Source organism: Phocoena phocoena, chromosome 4 (genome assembly GCF_963924675.1).
Source record: "Phocoena phocoena chromosome 4, mPhoPho1.1, whole genome shotgun sequence".
Classification (NCBI taxonomy): Eukaryota; Metazoa; Chordata; class Mammalia; order Artiodactyla; family Phocoenidae; genus Phocoena; species Phocoena phocoena.
The window spans coordinates 62,351,678-62,364,749 of NC_089222.1; the positions used below are offsets into that span (position 1 = coordinate 62,351,678).

At 44.4% G+C, this 13,072-nt stretch overlaps 1 pseudogene; it reads left to right on the forward strand.

Annotated features, from left to right (window-relative positions):
• The first annotated feature begins 90 nt into the window (after positions 1–90).
• Positions 91–272, forward strand: LOC136122835 (translation machinery-associated protein 7-like; annotated as a pseudogene).
• Positions 273–13,072: the final 12,800 nt, after the last annotated feature.

Below are 13,072 nucleotides of genomic sequence, written 5' to 3' on the forward strand. Positions count from 1 at the left end.
TGTATACTTGAAATTTGCTAAAAGGGTAGATGTTAAGTGTTCTCACTGCATAAGAAAGGAAAAGAAGCTGGGGAAGGAGTGGCAGACACCATGTCCAGCTGCAAAAGTGGTAAGAAGAAGTCCAAGAAGCAGGCCAAGGAGATGGATGAGGAAGATAAGGCATTAAGCAGAAACAGAAAGAGGAGCAGAAGAAACTTGGGGAGTTAAAAGCGAAGGCCTCAGGGAAGGGGCCCCAGGTCACAGGTGGAATTAAGAAATCTGGCAAAAAGTAAGCTGTTCCTTGTGCTTGAGGCAACGATGGTCCTTAATTCTATTCCTGTTTAAACATTTGGATCCCCTGCCGTAACATCTGTTGCCACCTATAGCTAGAAAAGTGTAGTCTTATTCTTTTTTAAAAAAAATAATTAATTTATTTATTTCTGGCTGCGTTGGGTCTTCATTGCTGTGTGCGTGCTTCTCATTGTAGTGGTTTCTCTTGTTGTAGAGCACGGGCTCCAGGCGCACGGATTCAGTAGTTGTGGCACGCAGGCTCATTACTTGTGGCTCGCGGGCTCTAGAGCTCAGGCTCAGTAGCTGAGGTGCACGGGCTTAGTTGCTCTGGCATGTGGGATCTTCCCAGACCAGGGCTCGAACCCGTGTCCCCTGCACCGGCAGGTGGATTCTTAACCACTGTGCCACCAGGGAAGTCCCTGAAGTGTAGTCTTAGAACCTATTCTACATTTAAGAATAAACTTATGTTAAAAAAAAAAGGAAAAAAGAAACCGGTAACTATCTGAGGTGATAGGTATGTTAATTAGCTTGATTGTGGTAACCATTTCACAATGTGTACGTATATCAAACCATTAAACTGTACAAACTGTACTGTCAAATACACCCCAGTAATTTTTTTAAAGTACATAAATAAAAATACCTTGACTGTACACATACCAAAAAATCCTCTGTTGAGTCTTGTCTTTCAAGGAGCTGATTCTCCATTAAATTCAGCATTCCTTAAAATTCTCTCATTAGTGGGCTTCCCTGGTGGCACAGTGGTTGAAAGTCAGCCTGCCGATGCACGGGAAACAGGTTCGTGCCCCGGTCCGGGAAGATCCCACATGCCGCGGAGTGGCTAGGCCCGCAAGCCGTGGTGGCTAAGCCTGTGCATCCGGAGCCTGTGCTCCGCAACGGGAGAGGCTACAACAGTGAGAGGCCCGCGTACCGCAAAAGAAAAAAAAAAATTATCTCATTAGTGAAATTGTCTTTTCTTCAATTAAAATGGCAACCTTTAAGCATCTTGACATTATATAAGAACTAAATCCCTAAACTGGATTCATCCTAAACACCTCCATAGAGCTTTTACCTTGGATTTGTTTTTATTTCACTTGAGTGTGCAAAGTATTATTATGATGTATTAGTATAATAATGATTTGCACACTCAAGCCAAAAAAAAAAAGGAACTCAGGGTAAAATTTTTATGAGAACTGTAAAGGAGAAATCTTAGATACTCCCTTGTGTTTGTTTGTTTTATTTTCCATTCTTTGGGACTTCCCTGGTGGCACAGTGGTTAAGAATCTGCCTGCCAATGCAGAGGACACGGGTTCGAGCCCTGGTCCGGAAAGATACCACATGCCGCGGAGCAACTAAGCAACTAACCGTACTGACCCTGAGCTCTAGAGCCTGCAAGCCGCAACTACTGAAGCCCGCACGCCTAGAGCCTGTGCTCCGCACAAGAGAAGCCACCACAGTGAGAAGCCCACGCACCACAAGGAAGAGTAGACCCCGCTTGCCACAACTAGAAAAAGCCCACGCACAGCAACGAAGACCCAAATTTATTTATTAAAAATAAATTTATTTATTTATTATTTATTTATTTATTATTAATTTATTTATTATTGAAAATAAATAAAATTTTTTAATGGCAATCTTCAAAAGTTTTGCATTATAAAACATCAACTCTGGCATTTAAAATAAAGTAAATAAATTAAAAAAATAAATAGTAAAAAGCAAGGTGACCTCCAATTCCTTACTCGTGTTGGGGACAAAGATCACTCAGAGTTCATCCTGAAAATCATCTAAATTTAGAGATTTCCTACCGGAGCAAAACTTTCATGCACCAGTAATAGAACCAGGCAGCCTTTCCAAAGTATGTCAGGCATGTGCTTGCAATGCTGTCACAAGCAGCGTCGAGTATCTGTCCCTGTGTGCTGGTGACCTAGGAGCCTTCGCTGTTTTCTAGGCCAGTTGCAGAGAGATCTGGGGCTGGAAGCAAAAGAGATTGCACAATAGTTAGCACAGGTGCTTATTTTTAATCACATTAGTCAGGCAAGCACTTTTTAAAACATTTTTTTAAATTTGAAAAGTGTATATATGTAGGTAGTTTTTTTTAATTGTCAAAAGCTTACTGAAAAAAACAAAGGTCTCGACCCCTACTCTTAGTCCCTCGGTCTGCATCTCAAAGGCAACCATGGTTTAAGTTCAGCGATGTGGCCTTTGAGTGTGGATATTTTATGAGCAGAGGCAAATTGCTTTTCTACGTCTTGTGGGCAGTCTCTCTCTCTTTTAATCTTATAAATGCCCATTGGGAAAGACAAAAGAAGTTAGAGGACAGCACTCTGGTGAATGTTCAAAAAGTCTGGCTTTAGTTTCTAGCTTTTCTAAATCTCTTCAGGCTTTTTTTTATCAAATATAGTTTACAAAGGCTATATGTTCTTTTACTCCTCCTTTCTTTCCTTCTTTACCCCTCCTAAAGCAAAGGACAGAGCATAGAAGACATAGCTAGAATTGATGGGGAAGGGGACAGTAATAATAGTAATAAATTTGGTTGTTATTGAGCACTTACTATATCCCAGGCACTATATTTTTTTTCTCATTTCATCTTCAAAACAATTCTATGAGGTAGGTGTTTTTATCCTCATTTTTACAGATGAGAAAACTGAGAAAGATTAAGTAATTTACACAAGACTATATAGCTAGTAAGAAAAAAAGCTAAGTTTTGAACCTAGACTCTTCAAGTCTAAAGCGCCAGTGGAAACACTTAGGTTTCAAATCTTCATAGGGAGATAGAGAACATGACTGTCAAAGTGCTAAGCTATGTAAGGGAGTGAAAAATAACAGCACAAGTGAGGGTGGTCCTGGACTAGCAGTGTGTGGGAACTGCTCTGAGATCTGCATTAAAGTTTTTGGGAGGTTGCACTGTTCACAACAGATGCTTCAGACAGAGCATCCAATGAGCAGTGAGAATCCTTGGGCTGGAGATAGGTAGGCCAACCTCAACCAACACAATTTCCTAAGAAACTGGATGGAGTCTTTCAAGAATAGGAAACGTCTGCTGCAGATATTCGTGGTCAGGTCTAGCCCTTTCATACCTGCTGAAGGATTCTTGGAAGGCTGCCCATCAAGCAAAAGGGATGGACAAGACACACTGTCCTAAACTGCAGGCATTTGGAAGAAGAGTGCCAGAGACAGCAGAGGAACATCAAGTTGGAATTAGTACATGCCTCTTAAATGTCACAGGGTGGCAAGAAACTGGAGATGAAGTCAAAGTCTGCTGGGACCAGCAGCAGGAATTCTATGTGGACTCACAGCCATCTGTGGGACAGACTGCTGAGCAGCCTGTGGGATTATGGTCATTTTTAAAAACTGGCCTAAACTTGTGACCAGATGCCATGAGCAGGAGAAGACACTTTCCATATGTGTTCATACCTGAGAGGGTTCTGCAGCAAGTCAGAGGACAAGGTGCTATGAGGTGTCCCTTGGAGAATCAGGCCTACCTAGAGAAGTCAGGGCAGGAGTAACTTCCAAAACATCAGGTTTCTTCAGAGACCAGAGGGGCCACCTAAATTCTCATTACTGGGGAAGTAATCAGGAAGAAGAGAGGGAGGTGAAATCAAATGTCCTTGGGGCAGAAGAATGAAGAGAAAAACAGGGACCAGCATCACATGCAGGGAGGATGGAAGTATGTCTCAGTCCCCTGAAGTCAGAGCCCAGGGCTCACGGTGGTAAGCAGTCATCCTTACCTGCATCTGGTGTGGCAAGTTTGGTCACAAACAGGATCCGAGGCACCTAGGTACCAATTCCTGGCACCTCATCGACTTCAACCTGTGAAGGATGGTTTCGAGAACAAAGCAAGCCTTGCCACCACACCCATACCACTCCCAAGAGAAACATTTCTTGTTTCAGAAGGAAAAGCTCGGGAGCAGGGGTAGGGAGCTCACCTTCTAGGTGGCAGAAGACTTACCTCTTTTCCCAGATCTCAAAATGGAAAATTTTCCATCTATGTCTTTCCTTGCTAAATCCTAATACTACTGTGTTTGACTCCAAGGTTTAACTGGCCTAGTAGGGCCCACGACTGTCTGGGCCTGGGTGAGACAGCCTTCCTGGTAACTATAGAGTCAGAGAGAATCAGACCTCTGTATCCAAAAGAGCTGCAGAGATGAGTCACATCTCTCTTCACCAGAGAAGGGAGGGAAGGGGTAGGCCTCAAGACTGGAGAGGCTCAGGTGCCACGAGCAAATAGTGTATTGTGTTCACTCTTGTCTCCACTCAGCACTCTGAGGAGTTATTGTGTAACAGACTTGCTGATATGTTAAACATGTCTGTGGAGGGAAAAAGGGTGGGGGTGGAGTGTGCTGAGATAATTTGTTATTTATGGTATTCTCTATCTTCTGAAGACTGGAACTCTCTTGTTTGAAAGGTGATGAGTGTGAAAATGCAAAGTACTGAAAAAGAGATGGCGGGGGGCCTGGTGGAAGGGTAGAGGGGATTGTCTAGGGGGAAGGTGGCAGAGATCACGGAAGGGGAGGAACCCCGATCTTGTGGCTGGAGAGAGGCCCAGAGAAAGGGTGTATGGTGGGAAAAGAGGAGTAGTTGGTACCAAGGAGGAGCTGAGGTGAGGGGGCAGAGATGTTTAAAGGGAATTGTTAAGGAGTTTTGCGGTGTGAGATGCTGTATAATTCTCTTTGTGAAACCTTCAGTAAAATCTCCATTCATCAAGTGCTTTGCAGCTGGGGCTTGTTGCAGGGAAGGGGCAAATGGGCCGAGCCCGTAGCTGGTCAAAGGATCCAGCTGCATTCAAGGGCTGGGTATAAACACAGTGCTAGTGTCACATTATAAAGGATGTGGGAGGTGTGCACAGCTTCACAATGGGTGAGGGAGAGAGGAGAGGAGAGGATCAGAACAGGTGGCACCAGAGATGGGCCTTAAAGGATGACCAATATTTCTACTGGAATTTGGGACAGGGGGACTTCAAGTGCAAGAGACCTAGAGCAGAGGCAGGGAAGTCTGAAAGTGTGTGGTATGTTTAGGGAGTGATGATTTACTATGTCCCAACTGTTGTCTTCATGGGGAAGAGGAGCAGGCTGGAGAGAAATAAAAGAATGGCTGGAGGAGCTATGGAGGCTTGGCCACCTTCAGACCTTAAAGGCTGTCATGAATGCTCTGGAGAGCAAAACAAGAACTTCCATGTGGTATGTGCAAGAAGACAGAATATGCAGCAATATACTGTATCCCTGAAAGGAGAGGAAATTGGTCTGAAGACCCTCGGATTCCCCTCAGTAGCTACCTACTTCAAATGATCAAACTGACCTGGATTGTAAACACTGCATAAAATACATCATGTTACAGGGGGAGGGGGGAGGGATGAATTGGGAGATTGGGACTGACATATACACACCACTCTATATAAAATAAAAAACTAATAAGAACCTGCTGTATAGCACAGGGAACTCCATTCAATACGCTGTAATGGCCTATATGGGAAAAGAATCTAAAAAAAATAAAAAGAGTGGATATATGTATATGTATAACTGATTCACTTTGCTGTACACCTGAAACTAACGCAACACTATAAATCAACTATACTCCAATAAAATTTTTTTTAAATCATATTACAATCACTCAATTTCAGCAGATTGCCCCTGGACTTGACACCTCTTCTTCTGTTCCAGTCCCAGCTGAGGAAAAGGCTGCCAGGCGGGCACGCTCACTGATTTGTGGGGTACGCATAACTCCCAGGGACCTCTACCAATGCCAAAATCACCTCTATTCCGGGGACTGCCTGAGGAGCTCCCACACCCATCAATAGGCCCTTGCCTGTCTCCGGGGCTGCTGTCCTGTGAGTCCCCTCACTCCTTTCCACTCTCAGAATTGTGATTGATCACCCTGCATCCATCTGCCCCAAGAGAATCTGAGGACCTCATCATGCAGGTCAGTCCAAGGGCGTCCCAAGTGGTCTGGAGGCACTTTTATTTCTCTCAAGGCCCCTTTACCTCAAGAAGTAGAGATCACTCACCGGTTAACAGATACATATTGAACATCTACTTGGTATACTGCAACATAAAATGAATAAGACATCATCCCTGACCTCAGGCATTTCAGAGGATACTCAGTTGGGAAAGGCATGTAAATATATAGCTGACCCTTAAACAACAAGGGTTGAATTGCAAAGGTCCACTTATGCAGATTTTTTTTCAGTAGTAAATACTACAGTACTACACCATCCAGGGTTGGTTGACTCTGTGGATGTGGAAGCAATACAGAGGAACTGGGTATGTGGAGGACTGACTATAAACTATACACAGATTTTCAGGTGCGCAGAGGATGAGAGCCCCTAACCCCTGCATTAGTGTGATGTCACACAATTAGTATGATAATTGCTGGGAAGGAGGTAAGGATGGGCTGCTGCGGGAAGAAGGAGGGGAGATACCTAGCCCAGAGGGCAATGAGGATGAATGGAGGGTTTCCTGGAAAGAGGACTCACAGGTTGACTCCTGGAAGGAAGAGCAGGAGCTAACCTAGTGAATGGGGTGAAGGGGAAGAGGGGGCATAAGAGGCATAGGGAGCAGGATATGGATGGGAATGGCCTGGAGACAGAGAGCGAGAGTCCTTTGGGCAAGAGTCCTGTGGGAAGTGCACTGAGGCTGGTGTTCAGGCTGCAGAGTTGGGCCCCAGGGTGCATCAGGAAGACCCTTAAATGCTCTCTCAGGGAGTTGGAACTTTATGATGGTATTGAGGACCCCCAGGTGCTTAGCTGCCTTTCTACCCAAGGAAAAATGAAAAGCCATCCAAGAAAGGAAGTTGTATACTGTTTAACTCATCGTTGAACAATAAATACATAGTCTTAATAACATAAACATTAAATAATTAGTTAAGCAGAAATGTAAGATATTGGAAGGATGGGGGACAGGGATGACAGCTCCCTTAATGGGAAATAGCCATACATTATATGGAAAGATAAATGTAAATATCAGAATAGCTCAAATTGTTGAAAGTGGCTGCTTCTGGAGAATGAAGAATGAGGAAGGGTGGGAGATGGTACTCCTGTTGTACTACTAGACTTGTAATATTTAACTTTGTAAATACACTTTTTAGATAATTATGTACCTATATTAATACATATATATATATATTTTTAAATGTGTCAACCCCAGCCTCAACACTTAATAACTGAGTGACGAGGGCCAAATGTTTATCCCTTATGTGGCTTAGTTTCTTCACCTGTAAAATGGCATTATAACACTATCTTGCTGGGTTATTATGAAGATTAAAGGATATACGTAAAGTGCCTGACACTCTGTCTGGAGCTTAGTAGAAACTCAATAAATGGTAGGTATTTTCATTTTTAATAACAGATGGAAAAGAGAACTAAAAAGCCTGTTTAAAAGGCCTGGACACAAGCCTTCTATATTATATACACCTCTGATCACTGGAACACATCCTCTTATTTAATAAAAGCATGACTATATTCATAAATTATGGAAGAGAGAGAAGTTATAATTTTGATATCAGAAACCAAAAACTAGTTAAATGTTTCAAAATCTGGAAGTGTACTCAACCTTGAAAAAAATATTTGCTGAAACAAAAAGATAAAATAATGTCTTTTGGTGTATATATGTCAGTCCCAATCTCCCAATTCATCATGCCCTCACCCCCGCCGCTTCCCCCGCTTGGTGTCCATACATTTGTTCTCCACATCTGTGTCTCTATTTCATATACACTAATATGTATAAAATGGATAACTAATAAGAACCTGCTGTATAAAAAAATAAATAAAATTAAATTAAAAAAATAATACTGTCTTTTGGGGAATCAGAAAACAGGGATTTGTGAAAACTTTGTCTGATTTGCATGTACTTTTAAAATAGAAAGTTAACCCAGGATGATACAGGTGACAGTAATAGATTTACAGTGAAATTTAGTTTCCCTGCACTGTCTAGCTTCTAGGGTTGTAGTCCCTTTCATCTCTCAGATCCTCAGATTTCCCGATTCTATACCAAGGGGTCAAATTAAAAGGTCTCTAAAGCCTGGTCCCAAACTCTAGGGTTCTGAGAATTCTTGATTATGTGCTTTTGCCTAGGGACGTGGCAATAAACATCCGACTGAGGTTTCCCACTAGGCTCCTAACACGGATGCAGTTTCTTAACCTATCTCTACTTAAAACTGTTTCCGAGTCAATAGCCCTTGGATTGGATCTCAAGCCCCACGTCCGACACCCGCCCTACAGCGGGAAATCCAAGCTGCCGGGGCGGCCACCCCCCCCCCCGGAATAGGAACTACAACTCCCAGGGTCTCCCGGGGCGGGGGGCGCCCACTCGGATTGGCCAGGGTTGCGTGACGCTCAGTGTTTTGGCCCGGGCGGTCACATGTTTCCTTTGTTGTGAGGTGCGGAGGGGCTGGTGGCTCGAGGAGACGCCGGCGCAGGAGACAGAGCTTCGCCGCCGGAAGCTTAGGTACGGCGGGGGCCGCCTCCAGCCTTCAATGAGAGGTACCTGGGGATGACAGCTCCGGGACCGGCCGAAAGGCGAGGAACCGGCCAGAGCCGGGGGCGGAGGGGCGGCCGAGGTCTTGACCACGGGGATGTCTGCAGGAGGGAAGCCTGCGGCGGTCGGCCTCTCGGAACCAGAGGAGGAGTCCGAGGAGAGATTGCGGGTGGGGCTGCAGGGCCCCTGTTTGGGGCGAGAGGTCTCCGGGGCTCCCCTGGGGGTTGTCAGCCCCGGTTCCGCAACCACACTCTGAAAGGAAGGGCACCCCCAACTCCTGGCACTACCGCCCCGGAACCGCGGCGCTGCTGGCGCACCCGCCGGGGGCGGGTTGGGAGGGGCATGGTCGCCGGGGCGGGGGGTAGCAGGTGCGGGTCGCCCTGAGGGACGGGGAGCAGCTGGCGGACAGGGCTGGGGAGAGGGGTCCCGCATTTTGCCGATGGGCTTCGAACGGAACGTCGCTTTTTTAATCGAAGACCTTCGATTAAAGGTCTTCGCTGAGAATGCGAAGGTCTGAAATCAAACCTTCCCGCTTGGTGGGGGCGACAGTTTGATCCTAACAGGGAGGACTGACGGGTCAAGTTAGGTCCCAGGGCTGCAGGCTAGAGAATCCCCATTAAAGCAGTTGCGAAATGTGCTCGGCGCCGTCACCTGACCGTTACCCCCGCCCCCACCGCCAGCGAGCCTTTGTTTACCACCGCTCGCCTGGGGGCCCGCTCCGGGAGCCCGGCCCTGGAAAGAAGGTCCCCCGGAAGCGGGCGCGGGCGGGGGAGCGGGCGTTCCGTCGGCGGAGTCCCCGCCTAATCTCCCCTTCCCACCACTCCAGGCCTCGGTTTCTTAATTTAGTTCCTAATGGTCCCGCCCCCAGGTTCTGGACACTCGGGGCGAAGACTGTTAACGCGGCGGGGATTGGGGCCCTGCGGGTGCTTTCGGGCGGAACGACTGAGCGAGTTCCGAGTGTTTATTGGTGGGTGTCTTGTCGCGAGGTGGACTTGCCCAGGCAGTTCTTCTCCGCCCCCTTGAAGGTGATCTGGAGGACACGCGGGAGCGCGCGCTCGCCTCTTGTGCAGCTGTGACCCGAGCGGAGCATCTGGCGGCGCGCGCTGCCGAGCCTGGGGACTCGGGAGCTAAGCCCAGCTGACCCGCTATCCTTTGGTGGCTGCCGCGGCTTCTGGCTGAGCCTGTTCTGGGGCCCGCGGAGGACCGGAAAATTATCCCTCTTTAACTCCTGTCGCCCTGTCTACCCAGATGGTGGGAAGAAAGCCATCAGGCGAATTAGTTCCTGCCTATTCTGTAAACAGGGTTTAAATAGCTAAATAAGGACCGTAAAGCCACATTTTAGAGTGCCTCACAGTCACCCCTGAGGCGGCGACCTTTCGCAGTTAATGTTAGTGGATTTTAATGATTAATCACTTGCTCTCTTGAACAGCTTTTTAAAAATCATCTCTTAGTATTTGCAGCTACAGACTGTTTATGTCCACCGGCGAGGTTGGTTTTTGTCAAATACGTAAAATAGATGAAAAATCTGCTTGCTGTCGACTAAGATGTAAAATTAGAATTCTATTTTTTTAAAAAAATAACTTGAGGATATCCTCCCCCCCGCCCCCCCCCAAAAAGTTAAGATTCTTCTATACCCCGGTTTAGATGAGTTGTTTCCTAGTTTGGGGGATTATAGCTCACTCTTCTATGATGACAGTAATAAAATCTACAAGAACAATCATTTTAGCCACAGTGTGTTGAAGATACGGTTTTCCTAATCTGTGATTTAATAGGTAACTTGGGTTTTATCAGATTTTATTTTCCTATAAATCTGTAGGAATTCACCCAAGACAGTGCATTTCTGTAGGAGGTAGATTGAGCACCCTGAGTGAAGCAGGAATTGACTATGAACAGTTCTCATTGTATGCATTCTTAATTTATTTTTAAAATTCAAGTTGGGATGACTATGCCCGAAGGAACAGCTTCTGTGATCCTGAACTGCCTCATCTCTTGTGCATTGAAGGCATTTAACATTTCTAAATAAGTACAAGTTGCAAACCTCTAACCTTTGTAAAAAATAAAACCACCACTCATAAGCCTGCTTATCCAGACAAAGCCTGCTTATCCAGACAAATCTGTTTAGTCTCTAAACAGGAAGAAGAAATAATATTCTGAGTTGGAGTTTACTATCAGCTTTAATTTAAACTTTCTTGGCTTTTGTCCAAGTTGCTAAAACCTTAATGCTTTTTCAGAAAACTTTGTATTAGTTTCCTTGTTTTTCTGCCATTTTATTAAAACCCAAAGGTCAAGCCTGTGAAAAACAAATACTATTCATTAAATGAGGGACTGCAGTTATTTTTTTGTATATACTCCTTTTTAAAAAAAATATTTATTTATTTGGCTGCACCAGGTCTTAGTTGCAGCATGCGGGATCTAGTTTCCTGACCAGGGATCGAAATTTGGCCCCCTGCATTGGGAGCGCAGAGTCTTAACCACTGGACCACCAGAGAAGTCCCTGTATGTACTTTTTTCTTCCCTAGGAATTTGGGACATCCTTTTTCAATAAATATTTAGGTATGGACTGTATAAAAAATGTAAATAAAATATCCTAGTATATCCTCATAAGTATATGAAATATATAAGCATATATATTTTGTATGATTCTATTTCTGTTGTGACTGAAACAAAGAGTATGTGGCCACTTGACAACTGTTGATATTTTAAAACCCTATTCTTTCTCCTATTAAAAACAATAGCTAGGGGCTTCCCTGGTGGCGTAGTGGTTGAGAGTCCGCCTGCCGATGCAGGAGACACGGGTTCGTGCCCTGGTCCGGGAAGATCCCACATGCTGCGGAGCGGCTGGGCCCGTGAGCCATAGCTGCTGACCCTGCACGTCTGGAGCCTGTGCTCCGCAATGGGAGAGGCTACAACAGTGAAAGGCCCGCGTACCACAAAAACAAACAAACAAACAATAGCTAAACTAGCTTTTTTAAATTAAAGTTTGTCACTCTGCCTAAATTCATCACCCAGGGGCTACAATTTTTCAGCATTTGGCACATCTTAAAGTCTACTAAATTGATGTCTAAAAGTCATTAGGCTTTGCTCTTTACTCAGTGCTTTCTAAAACTTACTTCTGTAAATAATTTGTATCACCACTAAGGTAAATAAAAATCACTGACTTCAAAGTGCTTTTATCCATAGAGAGGTCACGAAAAATATTGGATCTCAAACTTGTTCAAGTGGCAGAGTACTGGGTCATGTCCTTGCAGATTTAATTAATTCTAGTAAGAGAACCAAAAACAATTTTTTTTTAAAAATTTATTTTGTTTATTTTTACTTTTGGCTGCGTTGGGTCTTGGTTGCTGCACGCAGACTTTCTCTAGTCGCGGCAAGCGGTGGCTACTCTTCGTTGCCATGCTCAGGCTTCTCATTGCGGTGGCTTCTCATTGCGGAGCACAGGCTCTAGGTGTGCAGGCTTCAGTAGTTGTGGCTCGCGGGCTCTAGAGCACAGGTTCAGTAGTTGTGGCACATGGGCTTAGTTGCTCTGCGACATGTGGGATCTTCCCGGACCAGGGCTCGAACCCGTGTCCCCTGCATTGGCAGGTGGATTCTTAACCACTGAATCACCAGGGAAGCCCCCAAAAACAATTTCGCTAAAAGAAAGCATAACTATATATCTACAGGTCTTAAGATTTTAAAATAAAACAATGCATTAGATATCTTCTAGCAAGATAAAACCAAGGACATTAAGTTTACATGTCAAGTAGGTTCAATAGGACAGCTTTATATCAAGTATGATGATTAACAATTTTTTTTTCTTCCTTTGGGGGTTGGGGAATATTAGTAGCCAAAAGTTTTAAAGCAAGGGAGAGAAACAGTGAATGGAGAAGTTCAATTTTTTTGTTCTGTGATTTGGGAGAAGACAGTATTCTTTTTTCAGTTATAGAACCATAATTGTTTAGTCTGACACATTGCTTAAGAACTCCTAAATTTTTCATCATCAGATACCTCTTATTTCTCTTTCTCTCATTAATCAAAGTAATAATGTATTGACTATTTCAGGTTCATGTAAACAAGGGATAATCACTTGCTATAATTCTAGACAAAGAAATTTAAGGGGTTTTTTTTGGTTTCTGATATCTTATGGTGAGTAAGTATGTTATTGGTGGTTTCATTAAGAAAAAGAGAAATGTTGAAAATAACAGCTTGAAGACTGGACTTTAGGTGTTGCATTTGTAAAATTTGGTTCAGGAACCACTACAAGAGTAAAGGTTTAAATTGAAGAGTATAAATTTACAACTTTTAAAAAGTGGTGGTCATTAAATAGAATGGTTCAAATAAATTAGCGTTTGAGAAAA